The sequence below is a fragment of the Lynx rufus genome, unplaced genomic scaffold (assembly GCF_022079265.1).
Source record: "Lynx rufus isolate CCGP_SWC_20201006 ecotype Redwood Valley unplaced genomic scaffold, mLynRuf1.p SCAF_4, whole genome shotgun sequence".
Classification (NCBI taxonomy): Eukaryota; Metazoa; Chordata; class Mammalia; order Carnivora; family Felidae; genus Lynx; species Lynx rufus.
This window is the reverse complement of record NW_025814856.1, coordinates 18399334-18421988: the sequence shown is the minus strand read 5'-3', so window position 1 is coordinate 18421988 and position 22655 is coordinate 18399334. Positions and strand designations below refer to the sequence as shown.

General features: G+C 40.9%; 1 protein-coding gene and 1 long non-coding RNA gene across 7 annotated transcripts in view; one reads left to right on the top strand and one right to left on the bottom strand.

Annotated features, from left to right (window-relative positions):
• RBM6 (RNA binding motif protein 6) overlaps positions 1-20197 on the bottom strand; it is a 104990-nt gene extending 84793 nt beyond the window's left edge. The window contains exons 1-2 of one of the 6 annotated variants that reach the window (XM_047097320.1): positions 20099-20197; positions 19225-19330 (exon numbers count right to left, since the gene is read on the bottom strand). The gene's annotated coding sequence lies outside the window, so the exon portion shown is untranslated. Of the gene's footprint in view, positions 1-657; positions 744-5939; positions 5969-18853; positions 18893-19224; positions 19331-19639; positions 19836-20098 lie in introns of those variants that run through there. The other 5 variants (XM_047097321.1, XM_047097322.1, XM_047097323.1 and 2 more) reach the window with 5 other exon arrangements.
• LOC124524897 (uncharacterized) lies at positions 19948-21449 on the top strand. Its single transcript, XR_006965340.1, has 2 exons — positions 19948-20042; positions 21259-21449. It is a non-coding gene; the product is annotated as an uncharacterized LOC124524897 (long non-coding RNA).
• The last annotated feature ends 1206 nt before the right edge of the window (positions 21450-22655 follow it).

Sequence of the window (22655 nt, the reverse complement as noted above, 5' to 3'; positions counted from 1 at the left end):
AATTAAAATGGGCATGTAACCCAAGGCAAGCTTAGAAGCCATCTCCAGGATTTTTGCTGCAGCTACTAAAAAAGATTAAGGGACACCTGGGTGGCTGATTCAGTTAAGGCTCCAACTCTTGATCTCTGCTCAGGTCACTGACCTCGCAGTTCCTGAGTTCAAGCCCCACATTGGACTCTGTGCCAACAGCACAGAGCCTGCTAGGAATTCTCTCTCCCTCTCTCTGCCCCGCACACATGTGTGTATGCTCTCTCTCTCTCAAATAAACGTCAAATAAATAAATACATACATACATACATACGATGCAAACTTTCATTACATTGGATTTAGCAATGGCTTTTTTAAATGACACCAAAAGCACAAGGAAAAAATTAAAAATAAAGTGGACTTCATCAAAATCCAAACTTTTACACAAAGTACACTACCAAGAGTGAAAAAACAATCCACATTTCAACAAAATGGCAGATGAGGAAGTTCCAAACCCTCATTCTTCCACAGAAACATCAAAAAACAGCAGCAAATGGCTGAACCAGCTGTGATGGAGCTTGGAAAACAGCCAAAGGTGTACAACAACCAAGAGACTGTTCAATCAAGAAAAATCTCTTCAAAATAATAGGCAACTTTTGTGGTGTTTTTACTCATCCCTATCCCACTCACCCTTGCATGGCAGTGGTTCTGGTCTTGAAAAAGTGGCAGCCCAGGGATGCCTGGGAGACTCAGTCGGTTGAGCATCCGACTCTTGATTTCACCTCAGGTCATGATCTCAGCATTTTTGAGCTCCATGTCGGGCTCTGGGCTGAAAACTCAGAGCCTGCTTGGGATTCTCTCTTCCTCTCTCTCTCTGCCCCTCCCCCGTGCATGCTCCCTCACTCGGACCCTCTCCCTCCCTCCCTCCCTCCCTCCCTCCCTCCCTCTCTCTCTCAAAATAAATAAATAAACATTAAAAAAGAAGAAGAAGAAGAAAAAGTGGCAGCCCAGTTCCCTCCCTCAAATCAGAGGGAAACCTGATTTGCAAATTACTGAGTATATCTGTTCTAATCTATTTGGGAGATACCTGATATTAGCAAGCACTGCTAATAAAAGCTGCAAAGCCTACTCAAAGATAATGAGGAAGTTGGGGTGAAAACACTTTGAGAAATTACATTTCAAAGCAACAGGTATATGGGAAAATTTAGAAAACTACACACACACCCAGGCAACACACATGATGAGACAAGACCTGAAAAGACCTTTAACCTTTCACCTCAGATTGATCCCAATGCCCAGAGGAAGGCTACTAAATGTTGAAGGAGTGCCCCAGCACAGAGCCACTCTGCAAAAACACAGGTGGTTATACATTTTTCTGCTTTTCTCTTTTTTTGTTTTTGTTAGTGTGTTTTTTGTTTTTCATTTGTTTGAGCTTCTGGCATACACAGAAATCTTGGTCTAAATATTAGATGAGGGGCGCCTGGGTGGCGCAGTCGGTTAAGCGTCCGACTTCAGCCAGGTCACAATCTCGCGGTCCGTGAGTTCGAGCCCCGCGTCGGGCTCTGGGCTGATGGCTCAGAGCCTGGAGCCTGTTTCCGATTCTGTGTCTCCCTCTCTCTCTGCCCCTCCCCCGTTCATGCTCTGTCTCTCTCTGTCCCAAAAATAAATAAACGCTGAAAAAAAAAATTAAAAAAAAAAAATAAATAAAAAATAAATATTAGATGAACATGAGCTAAAGGAACACAGACATCAGTGATCACATACTGAGGACAAGGAATAGTCTTGGCAAAATAGTTTAGAAAAAGCCTCAAAACAGACTACCACAGCCTTCAACAATCAAAAAAAAAAAAAAAAATCCGCAAACCCCAACAAAAGGGGAGAATGTGATTTTCAGAGTTATCAAATTATGATGCCCAGTTTTCAATAACAAGGAAAAAAAATCACAAGACAAAGAAATAAGAAAATATGGCCCATTCAAAGAAACGAAATAAATCAACAGAAACTATCTCTTAATAAACCTAGACATCAGATTTACTAGACAAAGACTTTATGACAACTATGTTAATTATGCTTAAAGAACTAAAGGAAACCAGGAAAACCATGTATAAACAAAATGAGAATATTTATGAAGAGACAGAAATTTATACAGTGGAATAAAAAAATAAATTAAAAACCCTGGAGCTGTAATTACAACAAGTGCAATGAAAGGTTCACTAGAAGGGTTCAAGAGATTTGAGCAGGCAGAAAAATTAGCAAATTTGAAGACCAGCCGGTTGAAATTATAAAGTCTGAAGAACAGAAAGAAAAAATAATGAACAAGGTGAACAAAACCCAGGGGGCCTGGAAATACCATCAAATGGACAATGATCATGGGAGTCTCAGGAGAAGAGAGAGAGAAAGGGCAGAAAGATTATTTGAAGAATGGTCAAAAAACAAAAAAACAAAAAATCCACCAAATGTTATGAAATATATGAATATATAAATCCAGGAAGCTAAATGAAGTACAAGTAAGATAAACTCACATTAAGACACAATATGATCAAACTGTCAAAAGACAAAGAATTTGGGGGGCACCTGGGTGGCTCAGTCAGTTAAGCTTCCAACCTCGACTCAGGTCATGATCTGTTTGTGAGTTCGAGCCCTGCATCAGGCTCTGTGCTAACAGCTTAGAACCGGGAGCCTGCTTCAGATTCTGTCTGTCTGTCTGTCTCTCTCTCTCTCTCTCTCTCTCTCTGCCCCTCCCCAGCTTGCTCTCTGTCTCTCTCTCTCAAAAAATAAAGAAAAAAAACAATAAAAATAAATTTAAAAATAATTTTAAAAAGACAAAGAATTTTCAACGCAGCAGAAGTGACAAGACCCTCAATAAGGTTATCAGCCAAAAAAAAAAAGAAAAAAAAAGATTATCAGCTAATTCCTCATTAGAAACCTTAGAGACCACAGAGCAGTAGACAATTTATTAAAATACTAAGGGTATAAGTGAAGAATCAGTAAATTCTACTTCTGAAACCAGTATTACACTATACGTTAACTAGAATTTAAATAAAACTTGAAAAAAATATTTAAGTAAGTAAAATACTAAGGAAACAAACTATCAAGAATTTTTTTTCATTTTTAGAGAGAGTGCATGCGCACAAGTGGGGGAGAGGGATAGCGAGCGAGAGAGAGGAAGCGAGAGAATCTTAAGCAGGCTCCACCCACGACCCTGGGATCATGACCTGAGCTGAAATCAAGAGTTGGACACTCAACCAAGACACTCAGTCACTCTGTCAATCAAGAATTCTATATTTGAGAAAACTGTCCTCCAAGAAATGACACATTCCCAGATAAACAAAAGCTGAGGGAGTTCATTACCATTAGATGAGCCCTGCAAGACATGTTAAAAGGAGTTCTTCCAGTTGAAATTGAAAAAGAAGCTAAATAGTAATCAAAGCTATATAAAGAAATGAAGATCTCTGGTAAAGATAAATACAGGGGCAATTACAAAAGCTAGTATTATTATAACTTTGGTTTGTAACTCCACTTTTTACTTTCCACATTTAAAAACAATCTCTCAAAAATAAACAAACATTAAAAAAATTTTTGACCCAGCAATTGCACTATTAGGTATTTATCCAAGGGATACAGGTATGCTGTTCCAAAGGGGCACATGCACCCCAATGTTTATAGCAGCACTATCGACAACAGCCAAAGTATGGAAAGAGCCCAAATGTCAATCGATGGATGAATGGATAAAGAAGATGTGGTATACATATACAATGGAGTATTACCTGGCAATCAAAAAGAATGAAATCTTGCCATTTGCAACTATGTGGATGGAACTGGAGGCTATTAATTATGCTAAGCGAAATTAGTCAGAGGAAGACAAATATACAACTTCACTCATATGAGGACTTTAAGACAGAACAGATGAACACAAGGGAAGGGAAGAAAAAATTATATAAAAACAAGGAGGGGGACAAAACATGAGACCTCTAAATATGGAGAACAAACAGAGGATTACTGGAAGGGTTGTGGGAAGGGGGATGGGCTAAATGGTTAAGGGGCATTAAGGAATCTACTCCTGAAATCACTGTTGCACTATATGCTAACTTGGATGTAAATTAAAATAAAATAAAACTTCAAAAAAACATACAGTACAAAAATTTTTTTAAACATTTTTTTTTTAATAAAAAAAAAAAAGTCAAGACAATGGAAGAAGCAGCTTCTGCCAACCAGGAAGCAGCAGGTGAGTTCTCAGAATCACTAATAAAATCACTGAGGGAAAAAGAATGTCTGGTTTATAATAACCCAGATGAATGGGTCCTACTCCAGAAAGAAAAAAAAAAAAATGCCACAAGGGACATCTATCATTAAGGAAGAGAAGAGAGCACCAAGATATAAGGCAGGGAAATATAGGCTAACTCTACTGTTTTGAGTCAAGCTCATGAGCTGTAAAGCTGCTAACCCCTGAGCCAGTCTTCTGGTTATACAAGAAAGCCTGAACAAGAACACTTTTTCTGGATTGGTTCCACTGATGCTGAGTTCCTGAAGTCTGGAAGTACCTTGCTGGTAAGAACTGACTTTTAAAGTCCTTTTCATATTGGACAATGCCCTTGACCACCCAGAACCCCATGAGTTCAAAGCCAAAGGTGCCAAAGTAGTCTACCTGCCCCCAAACACATCTCTAATTCAGCTTTTAGATCAGGGAATCATAAGGACCTTTAATGTTTATTAAACATGGTACTCTATGGAAAGGACTGTCAATGCTATGAAAGAGAACCCTGACAGAATATCATGAAAGTCTGGAAGGATTACACCACTGAAGATGCCATTGTTATAGAAAAAGCCATGAAAGGAGGCGCCTGGAAGGCTCAGTCAGTTAATGGTCTGACTTCAGGTCAGGTCATGATCTTGTAGTTCCTGAGTTTGAGTCCTGCATCAGGCTCTGCACTGACAGTGTGGAGCTTGTTTGGGATTCTCTCTCTTTCCCTCTCTGCCCTTCCCCAACTTACACTTTCTCTAAATAAAACAAACTTTAAAAAAATAAATAAATAAATAAGCCTGTTGTATGTGTGTCTTTGTATGAAAATGTAATAACTGTATGGCAAGAGCCATATGAGATGTTCTGTGTCGTCACCCAAGTATTCATGGTGTAGAACATCATGTGCAAGACTTGTATGAAGTGGACAGTCTATCCTCACATAGGCATAATGTGAGTGACATTTAACAGAAAATTAATAATATGTTAGTTTTCTTGCTATCTTATAACATTTTTTTCAAAGAATTACATTACCATACAGTATGCCTCTCTCTCCCATAACTGGAGAAACTGCATTATCAGCCTATCATCACAGGTAAATATTTTAAAAATCTAACAGTGTTTCCAATACTATATTATGAATATGACTGTAATACTGTATGCCACAAAAATTTGATAATGATTCGTTCATTAGTGTACAGGCTAGGCTACCATAAAGCAATCATATTGCTGCTTCCTTGGTGCCACTGCATGAATCATCAGTACCTGTAAATAAATATGAATTTTTTATATATTCTTTTTTTAAATGTTTATTTTTTGAGAGAGACAGAGTGCATATAGACAAGGGGCAGAGAGAAAGAGAGACACAGAATCCAAAACAGGCTCCAAGCTCTGAGCTGTCAGCACAGAGCCCAACAGGGGGCTTGAACTCACAAACAGTGAGATCATGATCTGAGCCGAAGTTGGACACTTAACCGACTGAACCAACCAGGCGCCCCATTATCTTTTTGTTTTTGATATCTACTGTTAGTAATATGTATAAACATCTATACTGTTTTTATCATATAAGTTATGATAATACTGATAAGGTTACTATTGATAAAAAGACAATATTGATATAGGTACTAACAATTCATTTTTGTAAACAATTAAATAGATGGTATTGATTAAAAAAACAGTACTATGTGTATTTTCTCTTCCTTGAGATTTTAGTAATATTTTCTCTCTAGCTTACCTCATCCTTAAGAATACAGTATATACTGGAGTGCCTGGGTAGTTCAGTTGGTTAAGCAGCCTGTTTCAGCTCAGGTCATGATCGTCCCACATCAGGCTCTGCGCTGACCACACGGGGCCTGCTTTAGATTTGCTGTCTCCCTCTTCTCTCTGCCCCTCACCTGCTCGCACTCTCTTTCAAAAATGAACATTAAAAAAAAAAAGAATACAGCAGCATATAATACATATAACATACAAAATATGTGCTGACTTTTTCAGTTGTCAGTAAGGCTTCCAGTCAACAATAGGCTATTAGTAGTTAAGTTTTGGGGATTTAAAAATTATACATGGATTTTCATCAGTGCATGGAGTTGGTGCCCCAACCCACCATGCCATTCATGTATCAACTCTATATGCTGTGTATATGTTGTATAACTGTATAAGCTGTATATGTTTAAAGAGACTCACTTTAGATCCAAAGACACAAATAGGTTGAAAGTGAAAAGACAGAAAAGATATTCCATGCAAATAGTAACCAAATGAAAGCTGAGGTGCTAGATTAATATCTGACAAAATAGACTTTTTTTTTTAATGTTTATTTTTGAGAGAGAATGACTGCACGCACACGCGTGTGGGGAAGGGGCAGAGAAAGAGGGAGAGAGTGAGAATCTCAAGCAGGTTCTGCAGTCAGTGCAGACCCAATGTGGGACTTGAACTCATGAACCGTGAGATCATGACCTGAGCCGAAATTCAGAGTCGGATGCTTAACCAACTGAATCACCCAGGCACCCCTCAGACAAAACAGACTTTGAGTCCAAAGTTTATGAAAGACAAAGGATGACATCAGATATTAACTAAAAGGTTCAAAATATACAGCAAGAAGATAAATCATAAATATTAAGCACCTAATAACAGATTCTCAAAATATATGAAGCAAAAACTGAAAATGTGAAGAGAAAAATCAACAGTTCTCTAATAACTGGAAATTTCAAACCCTACTTTCAATAATCGGTCAACCAGACAGAATAAAAGGAAACAGCTTAACACAATTAGAGATCTAATAGACACAAACAGAACACTCTATGCAAAAGTAGCAGAATCACATTTTCTCAAGTGCACCCGGACTAGTCTCCAGGATGGACCATTTGTTAAACCACAAATAGGTCTCAATACATATAAAAAGATACCGGGGCACCTGGGTGGCTGTCGGTTAAACATCAGACTCTTGGTTTTGTCTTAGGTCATGCATGATCTTGCGGTTTCATGAGTTCAAGTCCCGCATCCAGCTCTGCACTGAGTGCAGAGCCTGCTTGGGATTCTCTCTCCACCCCACCCCTTCCCCACTCACGCTGTCTCCGTCCCTCACGACATAAATAAATAAACTTAAAAAAAAAAGATACCATTTAAGTATCTTCTCTGACCAATGGGCATGAAGTTAAAAGTCAGTAACATAAGGAAAACTACAATTCACAAACTTAAAAAAAATTTTTTTTAAATGTTTATTCATTTTTGAAAGAGAGAGAGCACAAGCAGGGGTGCTATGCTAGTTGAAAGAGAGACAGCACAAGCACTAGCTATGCTAGTTGATCTAGGATGTTATTATACATTAAGTTTTAAAATATGTGCAAAATAACTATTTGTAACATCATATCATTTGTGCAAAACAGAAAAGAATACAGGCAAACTTTGGAGATAGTGCAGATCTGGTTCCAGGTTACTGCAATAAAGTGAATATTGCAGTAAAGTGATTGAAATGAATTTTGTGGTTTCCCAGGGCATATAAAAGTTATGTTTACACTGTACTGCCATGTATTAAGTGTGCAATAGCATTATGTCTAAAAAAACAATGTACATACCTTAGTTAAAAATACTTTATTGCTAAAAAATGCTAACCATCATCTGAGCTTTTAGCAAACTGTAATCACTGATCACCATGATAAATAATAGTGAAAAGTATGAAATACTGTGAGTATCACCAGAATATGATACAGAGACAAAATGAGCAAATACTGGTGGAAAAATGGTGCTGATAGACCTACTCCACTCAGGGTTGCCACAAACCTTCAATCTGTATAAGATGCAGTATCTGTAAAATGCAACAAAACAAGATATGCCTGTATATATAACAAAGTTCGAGGACTCAAACTTGCAGATTATAAAACTTAATACAAAGTTACACTAATCAAGACAGTGTGGCACTGGCATAAGGATGGCCGTAAGATAAGTGGGACAGAATTCAGAGTTCAGAAATAAATCCTCACATTTAGGATCAAGTATTTTAGACAAGAGTGCCAAAGACCATTCAACAAAGGACAGTCTTTTTAACAAATGGTACTAAGACAACATGTCACCAAACACAAGAATGAAGTTGGACCCCTGTATCATGCCATTTATAAAAATTAACTCAATGGGGCACCTGGGTGGTTTAGTCCTTTAAGTGTCCAACTCTTGATTTCAACTCAGGTCATGATTTCATGGTTCATGGGATTGAGCCCCACCTTGGGCTCTGTACAGACAGCACAGAGCCTGCTTGGGATTCTTTCTCTCTCTGCCCCTCCCTTCCCTGTGCTCCCCCACCTTAAAATAAATAAACATATTTAAAAAATTAACATAAAAGGGGGGCACCTGGGTGGCCCAGTTGGCTGAGCGTCTGACTTCAGTTCAGGTCATGATCTCACTGTTCATGGGTTCAAGCTTCGCATAGGGCTCTGTGCTGACAGCTCAGAGCCTGGAGCCTGCTTCGGATTGTGTCTCCCTCTCTCTCTGCCCCTCCCCTGCTCATACTCTCCCTCCCTCCCTCTCTCTAAAAAACAAATGAACAGTTAAAAAAAATGTAAAAAAAAATTAAAAAAAAAACTGGCATAAATCTTTATGACTTCAGAGTAGGCAATGGTTTCATAGATAAGACAGATATGAAAAATAACAAAAGGAAAAATAAATTGCAATCATCAAAATTTAAAACTTTAGTGCTTGAAAAGATACCAAGAAAGTAAAAAGGCAGCTCACAGAATGGAAAAAAATGTGTGCAAATCATATACTCAATAAGGGATTTATATCTACAATATATAAATAACTTTTAAAATAAGTGTTTATTTAGAGAGACAGAGAGAGAGAGAGAGAGAAAACGCACATCAGCAGAGAAGAGGCAGAGAGAGGGACAAAGATAAGAATCCCAAGTAGGCTCCACACTGTCAGCACAGAGCCTCACACAGGGCTCGATCTCAACTGTGAGATCATGACCTGAGCAGAAATCAAGAGTCGGGTGCTCAGGGGCGCCTGGGTGGCGCAGTCGGTTAAGCGTCCGACTTCAGCCAGGTCACGATCTCACGGTCCGTGAGTTCGAGCCCCGCGTCGGGCTCTGGGCTGATGGCTCAGAGCCTGGAGCCTGTTTCCGATTCTGTGTCTCCCTCTCTCTCTGCCCCTCCCCCGTTCATGCTCTGTCTCTCTCTGTCCCAAAAATAAATAAACGTTGAAAAAAAAAAAAATTAAAAAAAAAAGAGTCGGGTGCTTAACCCACTGAGCCATCCAGGCGTCCCTATATAAATAACTTCCATAACTCAATAAGAAAAGACAACCCAATAAACAAAATGGGAGAAGGGCATGAGTAGACATTCCCCTAAAGATGACAAATGGCCAACAAGCATAGGAAAAATGTTCAACATTACCCATAAAGGAAATGCACATCGAAACCACAATGAGATATCACTTCACATCCACTAGAGTGGCTATGAAAAAAAGATAAGTTGATGAGGATGTGGAAAAATTAGAATGCCCATACACTGCTGGTGGGAATAGGGCGAAAGATTTGTGAAACCATCTAGTAGTAGTTCCCTCCAAAGTTTTACTCAGGATGGATGGAGTTCTTACAGACAGGCAGTTAATTCAGCATAGCAAGTGGTAATGGGTCTTGGGCTATAAAGATCTCAAACTGTTCTCAAACTTTAAATAGGCAAAAACTGTTGAGCTGCAGGCATGAAGCCAGGGCCACTTCCGGTAAGCAGAACTGGCAGTGGAGAGTGAACCCAATGCCAAGTCAAAGCTTTAAACGCTGAAGCTTATCAGATCCCAGCAAAAACACTGATTGATATATGCATAAAGACAGGAGCCAAGAAAGTCAAAATCTACTAAGGAGTGATAACAAGTTACCTACCATGTCATTTAACCCTGAAAATAAATGATATTACAACATCAATTCCATACAAACTGTGGCTGGCCATGAACCGTTAAGTGGGATTGAGAAGGGCCTACCACCTCAACTGCCTAGATCCCACTCCAACACATGCTACTCACCAGTCAGTAATAGGTCTCTTTGGTGAATTCTGAAGACTAGCATATGAAACCAATGCAGTTACAGATCTGGATAAGTAGTAAATAGTCAAATGAGAGTTTTGGAAGACTGAAGTGAAAAATGGTTCCATATGAATAGCGGTTGAACAGGGTCGCCTGTTCTGGAGATGGTGAGCATTATACTAAGCTTTAGGCTATACTCCTAGTGATACTCTTCCCTCAAATCCTTTAAATTCAACTTTGCAATCACACTCCCCTAGAACCTAAAGACTGGTTTCCTGGAAGCTGTTTGGCAGAAAAGCCTCCCCAAGGTAGGTCAGCATTCTTTATGGTTGGAGCTATGATGGTAGCTGATTATTTTCAAGCTTCCTCCGCCTTTAATAAAAATATTCTTGGCAAATGCTTCCACTCTGGTCCATCTTGCAAAGGTCCACGAATTTCACCTCTAGCAACTTAATTCCGATACCCAGGACCATCCTTTTTAATCATGACTTCAGTTCCAAAAGCCAACAAAGCAGAACCAGAAGTCCTATTCTATTAGTGTATCTGCCGAATGCAGCAGCTTGATCCTGCATCAAACACTCTAATTTTTCCAAAGTAAATGCTTTGAGTCTCAGTTAAGAACATTAAGGGGGCATCAACAGTCAACGGTTGGTCTAAGCACCTACCCAAGTAAGACCCAACCAGAGTTGTTAAACAGTAGCAACTTTAATATGCACTATGGGAGATGGAATTAGTGACTGGTGGCAGCACCCATGTCCCTCACAAATTTTCCATTTAAAGATTTAAATGTATTGGGGCACCTGAGTGGCTCAGTTGGTTGAGCATCCGACTTCAGCTCAGGTCATGATCTCACGGTTTGTGAGTTCAAGCCCCACATCGGACTCTGGGCTGACAGCTAGGAGCCTGGAGCCTGCTTCTGATTCTGTGTCTCCCTCTCTCTGTCACTCTCCCCCTCACGCTCTCTTTCTCTCAAAAATAAATAAACATTTTTAAAAAATTATTTTTTTAAATAGGACTAAGCTTTAAAAAAAAAATTTAAATGTATTAATTCCAATTATGAGGCCTCTAAAGAGTCCTCAGATTTGGAATGGGGAATTTACATGCCTGCTGCCATCCCTAGATGTGACATCTGTTTCTCAGTCTCCTTCTCCAGAACCATATCCTGATTCCCCTTTGATGGTACTTGCTTTGCCTACCATTACACTACACTTACAAGCTAATTAAAAATGGATCAGACATAAATGTAGAAACTCCACTATGAAGCTACTAAAAGAAAACACACGAGAAAAAAAAATTTTTTTGAGAGAGAGAGAGAGAGAGTAAACGAACACACCCTGATGGCGAGAAGGGCAGAGGAGACAGAATCTCAAGCAGGCTCCATGCCCAGCACAAAGCCCAAAGCAGGGCTCAATCTCATGACCCTGAGATCATGACTTGAGCTGAAATCAAGAGTTGGATGCTTAACCAAATGAGCCACCCAGGTGCCCCAAGATAAAATCTTTTTGAGCCTGGTATCAACAGAAAGGATCCAGAAAGCATTTATAAAAGAAAAAGATTAAAATTAAAACCTGTTCCTCAAAAGACACTGCTTAAAAATAAATAGGCAAACTAGGGAAAAGGAGTAAATATTTATAACACATATCTGACAAATGCTTACTATTATTAGTCATAAGGAAAACAGAATAAAACCACGAGATACTAGTACACACCCACCAGAACTGCTAAAATTAAAAAGACTTACAAAAGGAAATAAACAAGGATTCTCAGCAATCAGAACTCTTATACATTACTGGAAAGAATGTAAGATGGTACAACCACTTTAGAAATTGGTCTGACAAACACTACCCTATGACACAGCAATTTCACTTCTAAGTACAGTATTTACATAAGTGAAAACAAAAAACTTGTACAAAAATGTTCACAAAAGCTTTATTCATAATAGCTTAAAAATGAAGTCAACCCAAACATCCTTCAAAAGATGAAATAAACACATACAGATCGATGTTCTGAGGGTTTCCATCCCTGGGGTAGTGTACTTTATATAGTTAGATTTCAAATAGAGAGATGCCTTTTTGGTAAACTGGAGAGAAGGATTAGTGGAAAGGGGAGGTGGAAAAGGAGAATCAGTAAAGATCCTTCTTTTATAAAAGTTATTTTTACAGGGGTGCCTGGGTGGCTTCAGTTGGTTAAGCATCCAACTTCAGCTCAGGTCATGATCTCACGGTTACTGAGTTCAAGCCCCACATGGGGCTCTGCGCTGACAATGTAGAGCCTGCTTGGGGTTCTCTCCTCCCACCCCAGCTCCTCCCCTACTCACGCTTTCTCTGTCAAAATAAACTTTAAAAAACTATTTTTACAAATTGTTATACATATAAAATTTACCATTTTAACCATATTTACGTGTACAATTCAGTGGCATTATGTATCTTCACACTGTTGTGTAACCATCATCCCCATCCATCCACAGAAGTTTTTTCATCTTCAAAACTGAAAATCTGTATTCATTAAACAGTAACTCCTCATTCCCCTCTCAAACCAGCCCCTGGAAACCACCATTCTATTTTTTGTCTCTGATTCTGACTACTCTAAGTAACTCATAATATTAGTGGAACCATACAATATTTGTCCTTTCGTGAGACTGGCTTTCTTCACTTAGCATATCTTCAAGTTCAGCCACACTGCAACATCTATTAGAATTTCATTACTTATTAAGGCCGAGTAATATTGCAATGTATGTATATACCACATTTTGTTTATCCATTCATCCACTGATGGACACTTGGGTTACTTCCATCTTTTGGCTACCGTGAATAATGAACCAGGGTGTACAAATATCTCTTTGAGACCCTGCTTTCAATTATTTTGGACATATACCCAGAAGTGGAATTGCTGGATCATATGGTAATGTTTTTAATTTATGAGGAATCACCATACTGTTTTCCACACCAGTTACATCATTCTACATTCCCACCAACAGAGTACCTTCAGTCATGGACTGAACTGTGTCTCGCCCCCCCCCCATTCATATGCTTAACTCTCAGCTTCAGGTGGCCCAGTATGTGAAGAGAAGGCCTTTATGGACATAAGATTAAATGAGGTCTTAAGAGTGGGACCCTAATCCAATAGGTCTGATGTCAGAGGAAGAGATACTACGAATGTACGCACAGAGGAATGTTTGTGTGACAACACAGCAAGAAGGCAGCCTTCTGCAAGCCTCACCAAAACCCAACCCTGCTGGCACCTTGATCTTAGAATGGGAGAAAATACACTTCTGTTGTTTAATTCACCTCATCTGTGGTATCGTGGTATAGCAGCCCTACCAGAATAATACAAGCTTCAATTTCTCCACATCATCACCAACACTTGTTATTTTCTGTTTTGGAGGTGTTTTTGTTTTGACAATGTAGAGCCTACTTGGGATTCTAACAATCAAAATGGTTATTTTGATAATCACCATCCTAATGGGTGTGAAGTGGCATCTGTCATTTTGATTTGCATTTCCCCTAATCATTCATAATGTAGAGAGTCTTTCTATGGGCTTATTGGCCATCTATATATCCTTCTTTGGAGAAATGTCTATTCAAGTCTTTTGCTCATTTTTAAATCAGGCCATATTTCTGTTGTTGAGTTTAGAAGTTTTCTGTATATACCAGATGTTAATTCCTTATCAGATATGTGATTTACAAATATTTTCTCCCATTCTGTGGGTTGCCTTTTGACTCTGTTGCCAGTGTTCTCTGATGAAAGGTTTTTCATTTTGATAAAGTTCAATTTGTCTACTTTTCATTTTGTTGACTATGCCTTTGGTGCCATTATCGAGGAGATTATTTCCAAATCCAACTTAAACATGTTCAAGGTGGTAATAGGTTTTTCAGCATTTTAGGGGGGTAAATTAAAAAAATTTTTTTTTAATGTTTGTTTATTTTTGAGAGAGACAGAGGCAGAATGAGAGTGGGTTAGGGGCAGAGAGAGAGAGGGAGACACAGAATCCGAAGCAGGCTCCAGGCTCCGGGCTGTCAGCACAGAGCCCGACGCAAGGCTCGAACTCACAGACCGTGAAATCGTGATCTGAGCCGAAGTCGGACACGCAACCGACTGAGCCAGCCAGGCACCCCAAATTTTTAAAATTTTAAGTGGTCCAAGAATAAAAGGGTTTCAAGACCACTGGCCTAGTGTATGTATTTTAGAGTCAGAATGCCTGGGTTTCGATCAAAACTCCAGTTTTCTGGTGCTCAGTCAGTTAAGCAAGCGTCCAACTTCAGCTCAGGTCATGGTCTCATGGTTCACGAGTTCAAGTCCCATGTCAGGCTCTGTCCTGACAGCTCAGAGCCTGGAGCCTGCTTCAGATTCTGTGTCTCCCTCTCTCTCTGTCCCTCCTCTGCTCATACTCTGTCTCTCTCTCTCAAAAATAAATAAACGTTAAAAAAAAATTAAAAAAAACACTCCAGTTTTCTAACTATTGCACCCGTGATAAGTTATTTAATTTCTATATGCTTCAAAGCTCTCCTATACAATAAGAATAATGGTACCTACCTCATATGATTGCTATCAGGAGTAAATGAGATCATTGCATAAGAAGCAATCATATTCATAGCCCCATTGTTCACAATAGCCTCAAACTGGAACAGTTCAAATGTCCCTCAACAGGTGAATGGATAAACACAACGAGATACAACCATAAAAAGGAATGCAACAAAATGGATGAACCACAAAAAACAATGCAAGTGAAAGAAACCAGGCATAAAAGACTGAGAACTGTGTAACTCCAATTACATGCAATTTCTAGAAAACATAAAACTACAGAGACAGAAAGCACATCAGTGGATGCTAGAACTCGCAGTTGGAGTGAAATGAAAAGTGGAGATAAACAACAAACAGGAACTAAAGATTATTTTGAGGTGTTAGAAATATTCTAATTCTGAACAGCAGTGATGACTATATCAAACTGAACACATACTGTGGAGGAATTTCATGATATGTAAACTACATCCCCAAAAAAAGAGTTTTGAAGAATTCTAAAACAATGTTTTAAATATTATTACTGCTACTATGCTCTGGTATTTAAAATCATAATAACATTGGGGCACCTGGGTGGTTGAGTCAGTTAAGTGCCTGACTCTTGATTTCAGCTCAGGTCATGATCTCAGGGTCGTGAGATCAAGCCCCGTGTTGCACTGGACTTGGAGCCTGCTTAAGATAGTCTCCCTCCCCGACCCCCCCCCCCCCCCATGCACATGCTATCTCTCTTTAAAAAACAGTTTTTTTAATAAACTAAATCATAGTAACATCAAGCTGGAAAGGACCTTCCTGAGTATGTCTATTCCTACTCCCGGAAATGAGAGAGAGAAAGATAAGCATAGCTGAGTGCTGTGTCACAGTTAAGCATTTTACATGGATACTCTCCTTTAATCACAAATCCTCTATGGGGTAAACTCTGTTACTATTCCCACTTTATAGACCATGAAGCTGAGACTCAAATAGGTTGAGAGACTTGCCCCCAAACAATGTAACTGATATGAGGAAAATATACAAACTCAAGATCACTTGATTCCAAAGTCAATGCTTAGAAAAAACCATCCTGCGGCATCTGGTGGCTCAGTCTAAGTGTCTGACTTCAGCTCAGGTCATGATCTTGCGGTTCATGGGTTTGAGCCCCATGTCAGGCTCTCTGCTGTCAGCGCAGAGCCCACTTCAGATGCTCTGTCCCCTTCTCTCTCTGCCTCTCCCCTGCTCTCTCTCTCAAAAATAAGTAAACTTAAAAAGAAAAGAAAGAAAAAAGAAAGACCCATTCTGGAATTCATATGGAATGTCAAAGGACTCTAAATAGCCCAAACAATTTTTAAAAAGAATATACTTGGAGAACTTACACTTCCCAATTTCAAAACTTACTACAAAGCTACAGTTATCAAAACAGTGTGGTACTGTTATAAGGACAAACAGAGATCAATGAAATAGAGAACCAAAAAATAAATCCTCACGTATAGGTCAGGGTATTTTCAACAAGGGTACCAAGATTTTTCAAGGGAAAAAGACAGTCTTTTCAACAAATGGTCATAGAAAAATGAATATCCAAGTGCAAAAAAATGAAGTGGGACCTTTACCTAACACCATATACCAAAATTATCTCAAAATGTATCAAAGACCTAAATGTAAGTGCTAAAACTATGAAACTCTTACAATAAAACACAGGGGAAACGCTTCATGCATTGGATTTGGCAATGATCCCTTGGCTGTGATATCAAAGGCATAGTCAACAACAAAAATAGACAAATTGGACTTCATCAAAATGAAAAACTCTTCTGCATCAAAGAACACTATCAATAAAGTAAAAAGGCACCCCCATAGAATGGGAGAAAATATTTGCAAATCACATATCTGATAAAAGAGTAATATTCAGAATATGTATATATCAATGTTCATAGCAGCATGATTCTCAATAGCCAAAAGGTAGAAACAACAGTTGTCTACCAACAAATCAAGAGATAAACAAATGTGGTCTATACGCACCAACAGAATATTATTCATCCATAAAAAAGAATGAAGATGTTGATTATATCTCAATTAAAAAAATTGTTTTTAATTTGTAAAAAAAGAATGAAGTTTGGATACATGCTAGGACATGAATGGATTGTGAAAACACTATGGTAAGTGAAAGAAGTCAGACAAGAAAGGACAAATATTGTATGATTTCACTCATATGGGGTACCTAGAACAGGCAAAATCACAGTGACAGAATATAGATTAGAGGTCACCAAGGGTTGGAGGGAGGGGACAATGAGAGTTACTTAATGGACAGAATTTCTGTTTGGGGTAATGAACAAATTTTGGAAATAGAGAGTGGTGATGGCTGCATTACAGTGTATGTAATTAACGCACTGAATTTTACAGTTAAAAATGGTTTAAGGGAACCTGGGTCGCTCAACTGGAAGAGTGTGCGCCTCTAGATCTTGGGGTCATTAGTCCAAGTCCCATGTTGGGTGTACAGATCCCTTAAATAAATAAAATTTAACAAAAAATTGTTTTAATGTTTATTTATTTTTGAGATTTTTGTAACTAAGTTTTTGTGTGTATACCTGATTATTATTGTTTTTTAATGTTTATTTACTTTTGAGAGAGAGAGCAGGGGAGGGGCAGAGAGAGAGAGGGAGAAAGAATCCCAAGCAGGCTCCACACTGTTAGCACAGAGCCCAACACGAAGCTTGAACCCACAAACTGTGAGATCATGACCTGAGCCAAAATCAAGAGTCAGTCGCTCAATCAACTGAGACACCTAGGCGCCCCTTTTTTTAATGATTTAAATAGCAAATTTTGTTCCAACATACATAACAAAATATATTTTCCGCAACTCTGTAAAAAATTAGCAATATGTAAAAAGCATTGAATTATACACTTTAAATGGTTAACTGCATGATGTATGAATTATGAATTATATCTGAACAAATCTGTTTTAAAAAAAGAAACTAACATTTAGTAACCACTTTCTGCACACGAGGCACTGTTCTAATAGCATTACATAAACCTCACAAAAACCTCATTTCACATATGAAGTCAGGTAATTCACAATTTGAAGTAAGGTAATTTATCCAATGTTACTGGGTTAGTGAAGGAGTCAGGGATTCAAACCCTATTAGATTCCAGAGCTCCTCTAGTCATTCGCTCTGCTATTCTGAGTCCCATAGTGTGATAGGAGGGTTATAAAATACGTTCAATGGGGGTGCCTGGGTGGCGCAGTCGGTTAAGTGTCCGACTTCAGCCAGGTCACGATCTCACAGTCCGTGAGTTCGAGCCCCGCATCAGGCTCTGGGCTGATGGCTCAGAGCCTGAAGCCTGTTTCCAATTCTGTGTCTCCCTCTCTCTCTGCCCCTCCCCCATTCATGCTCTGTCTCTCTCTGTCCCAAAAATAAATAAAAACGTTGAAAAAAAAAAAATTTAAAATACGTTCAACGGATGCCCATTAACTAAGTGAATGAGATGAAGAAGGTATTGTGGGAGTGTAACAGAAAAATTAATTCTAAGCTCTTGGTATATACAGCTAAAAAAAAAATCCATCAAGGAATGATTTATGATCTTTAAAATTTCAGAACTTTCTGGGGCACCTGGGAGGCTCAGTTGCTTAAGCATCTGACTTCGGCTCAGGTCATGATCTTATGATTCTGAAGTTCAAGCCCCACATGTAGCTCTGTGCTAAAGGCTCGGGATGCTCTCTCCCTCTCTCTCTGCCCCTCCCTGACCGGCGCTTTCTCTCACTCAAAATAAATAAACTTAAAAAAAATTTTTTTCCAGAACTTTCTGATAGTTTCAATCTTTTTTTTTATTAATGTTTTTTGTTTATTTTTAAGAGAGAGAGTGAGTGGGAAAGCTCAGTAGAGAAAGAGAGGGAGACACAGAATCTTAAGCAGGCTCCAGGCTCTGAGCTGTCAGCACAGGGCCCGACGGGGCCCAAACCCATGACTGGGAGATCATGACCTGAGCTCAAGTCTGCTAGGTAACCGACTGAGCCACCCAGGCTCCCCGCTGATAGTTTCAAATCTTAATACAACCCCGAATCAGATGAGTAACAGCAGTTTATACATTTAAACATTGGCAGAAGAGTATAACCTTGCTCAAGTACCCACAGTAAGAGTTCATTTAGTAACACACACTCACCTCCCCCACCCAGGCCTTGACAAGTCTCCTCTGAAAGGCTTCAAGAACCTAGGATCCTAAAGGCAACAAAAATAAACCCAAGTCTGGTAACAGAATTCTATAAAGAAGGGTGTTACAGATGTCCAGACCTAGTACCTATCCTATAGGTTAAGTACCTAGTTAGGTGCTAATTAAATGAGACAAGGTTCAGGTCCAACTTGTCTGTTTCACCTAACATGCCATTAGTTACTTTAGACGTTGCCAGTCCTACCGTCACCCATCATCAGTTCTTCAGAGCTCTCTCTACAATCCTCACAAGTTTGCTGATGTTGACATTATTAAACTATTCACACTGGTGGCATTACTCAACAGGAAGTTGAAAACTAACAAACCTAGGGCACAATCCAGAGTTCAGAAAATGAGCCAGGTGACCAGGCACATCAGAGTCTACTGAACTCCTTCACTTAGATCCAGCAACTGTGACCTTCACAAGCAAACCTGAAATATGTAAAAAATACAATTACCCTTAAAGTTTATGTACCTTACAAAACAAGGCCTTTTCTATTTATTAAAAAAATGCACCCCTAGAGTTGAATCCAGTAGCACATCAATAATAAAGTTAGAAGAAAAACAGAATTACAACGCCAAAAGGACTCTGAAGAGTAAATACTAAGAAACATCCCTCCTCCCACATTCTCCCAACGGGCGCAGAACCCACCAGACCACTCCCCCCCGCCACCAAGTTCTACCACCGCGCGTGCCGGGCTCGGAGATCTCTTGCCCTGTGGTCGGGCTGAGCCCACCCACCCGTGTCTGGCCAGGTCTAAAACGGGGCTACGTGCTAGGCACAAGAAGGCCTCCTTCTCGAGCGATGCCTTAGAACTGGATCAGGTTCCCGCAAAAGCAGGAAAACAGGCGGAAGAAAGGGCCCGCCTGAGGCTCCGCAGACCAGAAGCACCAAACGTAACCACGCGCTAGCCCGGGACCCCGCAGCTAACAGCCCCGAGGCTGGACCGGTAATTCTACGGCCGCCGCCGGGCCCCGCCCCGGGCCCGCGACCGTTCCGGGGCGTTCCTCCCGAGGGCGGCGCCTCCCTCACCACACCGCCACTTGGCTCTCTTCCTCCCAAGCGAGGCCGCGGCCGCCGCGCGACACCGAAGCCACAGCTTCCAGGCCGCGAGGACCCGCGACTTCCATAGCGGCTTGGCAGGTCGGCTCCTTCCCCGCAGGGTCCGGCACGCCCTCTCTACCGCCCCAGGCCCTTACCGAGGCAGCGCGGCCTCCGCGGCCCGCTCCTCCTAATCCTCAGCCGCCGCCACCGACCCTGCGTCGCGGAGACCGGAACTTCCTCCGCGCCGGGCCGCTGCTCCACAAAGGCGCCGCGCTGCCGCTTTCAGCGCTCGGCCCGCCGGGAGATGGAGTACAGCTGCAGGTTGCGCCGACTCCACTCCCGCCGTGCCCCGCGCGTGGGGGGGGGGAAGGGGGGGCGGGGCTGCCTACGGGAGCGAAGCGTGAGGGCACGCCGCTCGCCGTCGTCCAATGGGAGGGCGCTCTTCCCCAGGTCTGCGGGTCTGCAGGGGGTTGTGGTTTAGGCCCTGACTGGTCTTCGGGCGCTGTTTCTGGAGTAGAGCAAGGCGCGCATTCCCCTGTTGATTTGGCGTCCGCGAGGTTTGTTCTTCTCTGCCCCAGGGGCGTGGGTAAGGCCCTAGTCCGCCTGGCTCGAGGCCGCCGTATTTTCCGTCATTGCGAAGGCAGTAGAAGGGAAACTTCTCCGGTCGAAGCTTTCCGGGAAAGTGACTGGTGGCCCACCCAAACGCCTAACTCCTGACCCCCTCAGTCCAGGGGTTTAGCCCTTTTTGCCCAAGACCCGAGGATAGGTGCAAGAGAAGCCCTTGAATTAGAGGCTCGTCCCCTTTTCTTCTAATGGATTTCCAAGTTAGGCATTCTTCAGGTATTTCAGGCAAATACCATCTGTTAAAGGTTCAGTAGTCCTACTTATGAGGGAAATTCCACCCAGCTTCCCCAGGGCCTTTCTAGATCTCAGGCAATAAATCCAGCCAAGAGTGACTTGTGCGAGGTCTCAGAACTGGAAAGTTCTCTGCAAATCTCCCAATCTAGCAGGAAAGCTTTCAGTTTGCAGCTCATTTCCAGAATCTCCTTACAGCTAATGTTCAAACGGCAAGCTCTAAGCTTCCAAGTGGATTGTCTACACTGTTGATATGCTTTCTGGTTACCGGCACCTGGTGTCTCTATCAGTGGACCTTTAAAAAAGGTAACCTGATTGTATAGCCCAAATCCAACATCATGGTGTCAAAGAAATCTGCCAGAAAAACCAATAAAGCGTTCTAAAATAAAGCAATCTTTATCTGCAGTGAAAGGAGGTTGTTGGGTTAAGTAGTCTTAAAAATTACCTTTCCACTTTTCAGGCATCTTGTCCAGAAGTCATTCCTTCATTCAAGAACTGTATGAAGGGCCTGTGTGGGACAGGCACTGCATCAGGTGCTGGTGATCCAGGAACAAACAAAGCTGATAAAATTTGCTGCCCAAATGGAGATGGGTGTGGGGTAATTATTGGAGATGGACAACAAATTAAACAAGATATGCACTCTTTGTGAAATGAGTTTGGTTTCTGTAAGGAGGGAGATGGAAAGCCATTGGAAGGCTCTAAATAGAATAATATAACTTGGCATCCATGTTTAAATGATCCCTCTGGCTGCTATGTGGAAATAGGCCAAAGGTAGGAAGGGCAGAAGCAGTGCAGCTGGTTAGGAGTGTTGCAATAATGCAGCCACAGAAGGATGGTACTTGTACCTGTGTGGCCACAGTGGAAACAGGAGACATGGACTGGGATGAGGGCAGAGAGGGAAGAATGTGGGAGAAGCAGTTTTGGTAGGAAGAACAAGAGCTCAGTTTGGGGTAGGTTGAGTTTTTGATGCCTCACATTCAAGTGAAACGTGGAATTGACAGTTGGATATATCAGTCTGGAATTCAGGGTCAAAGGTCAGGGTTAGAGCTACAGATCTGGGAGGTATCAGCATATTGTTGGTGTTGGTGTCTGAAGCCATAGGCTTGAATGAAATGACCAAGGGAATGAGGGAGGGAGTGTAGACAGAACAGAGTTCCAGCCCTGAGCCCTGGGGCACACCAACACAGGTTACAAGGAAGAGGAGGAACTGCTACACGGAACTGTGGGTACTTTGACTTTACCTTCCAAACTGGACCATTGTTGGTGGGTCTCTCTCTTATCAGGTAGTACTTTATTCTCTGGAGAGGTAAGCCATATTAAGGCTAATTATTCCTGCCTTCTACCCAATTTCATTGGGTAATAATAATTGCCACTCTTTATCAAACTATAGGGCTGGCACTTTATTATCTCACTTAGTTTTCACAATAACCAGATGAGAAAACCGCTTTTATAGGTAAGGAAACCAAAGACCTGTTAAAGTAAGGACAGTAATTGCCACAGCTGGAAAGTAGAGGGTGGGGCGATTCCAACCCCAGTCTTATTCCAAGGTTTTTGCTCCTATTTTCCCCTTTTCCTTAACGTGATTATTGAGGGTTTTCAGAGAAAGCATCTGGAATTTTCTTTTTTTAAACTTACAAGGGCTCATTGTATTAGTAAGGTTTTTGCCCCCGCCCCCCCCACCCTAATAACAGGAAGTATGAGCTATTTAGAAGAGCTGATCTGAGCAGCATCCTCACCTGGAATGGGGAATACAAGGCCTAGTCAGGGAGGTGTGCCCACTTTCAAGCCCCTAAATGCTCACAGGGGAGGACCCAGCAAAGAGAAAGACCATGTCCTGTATGTTGTTCCTTGTTGCCT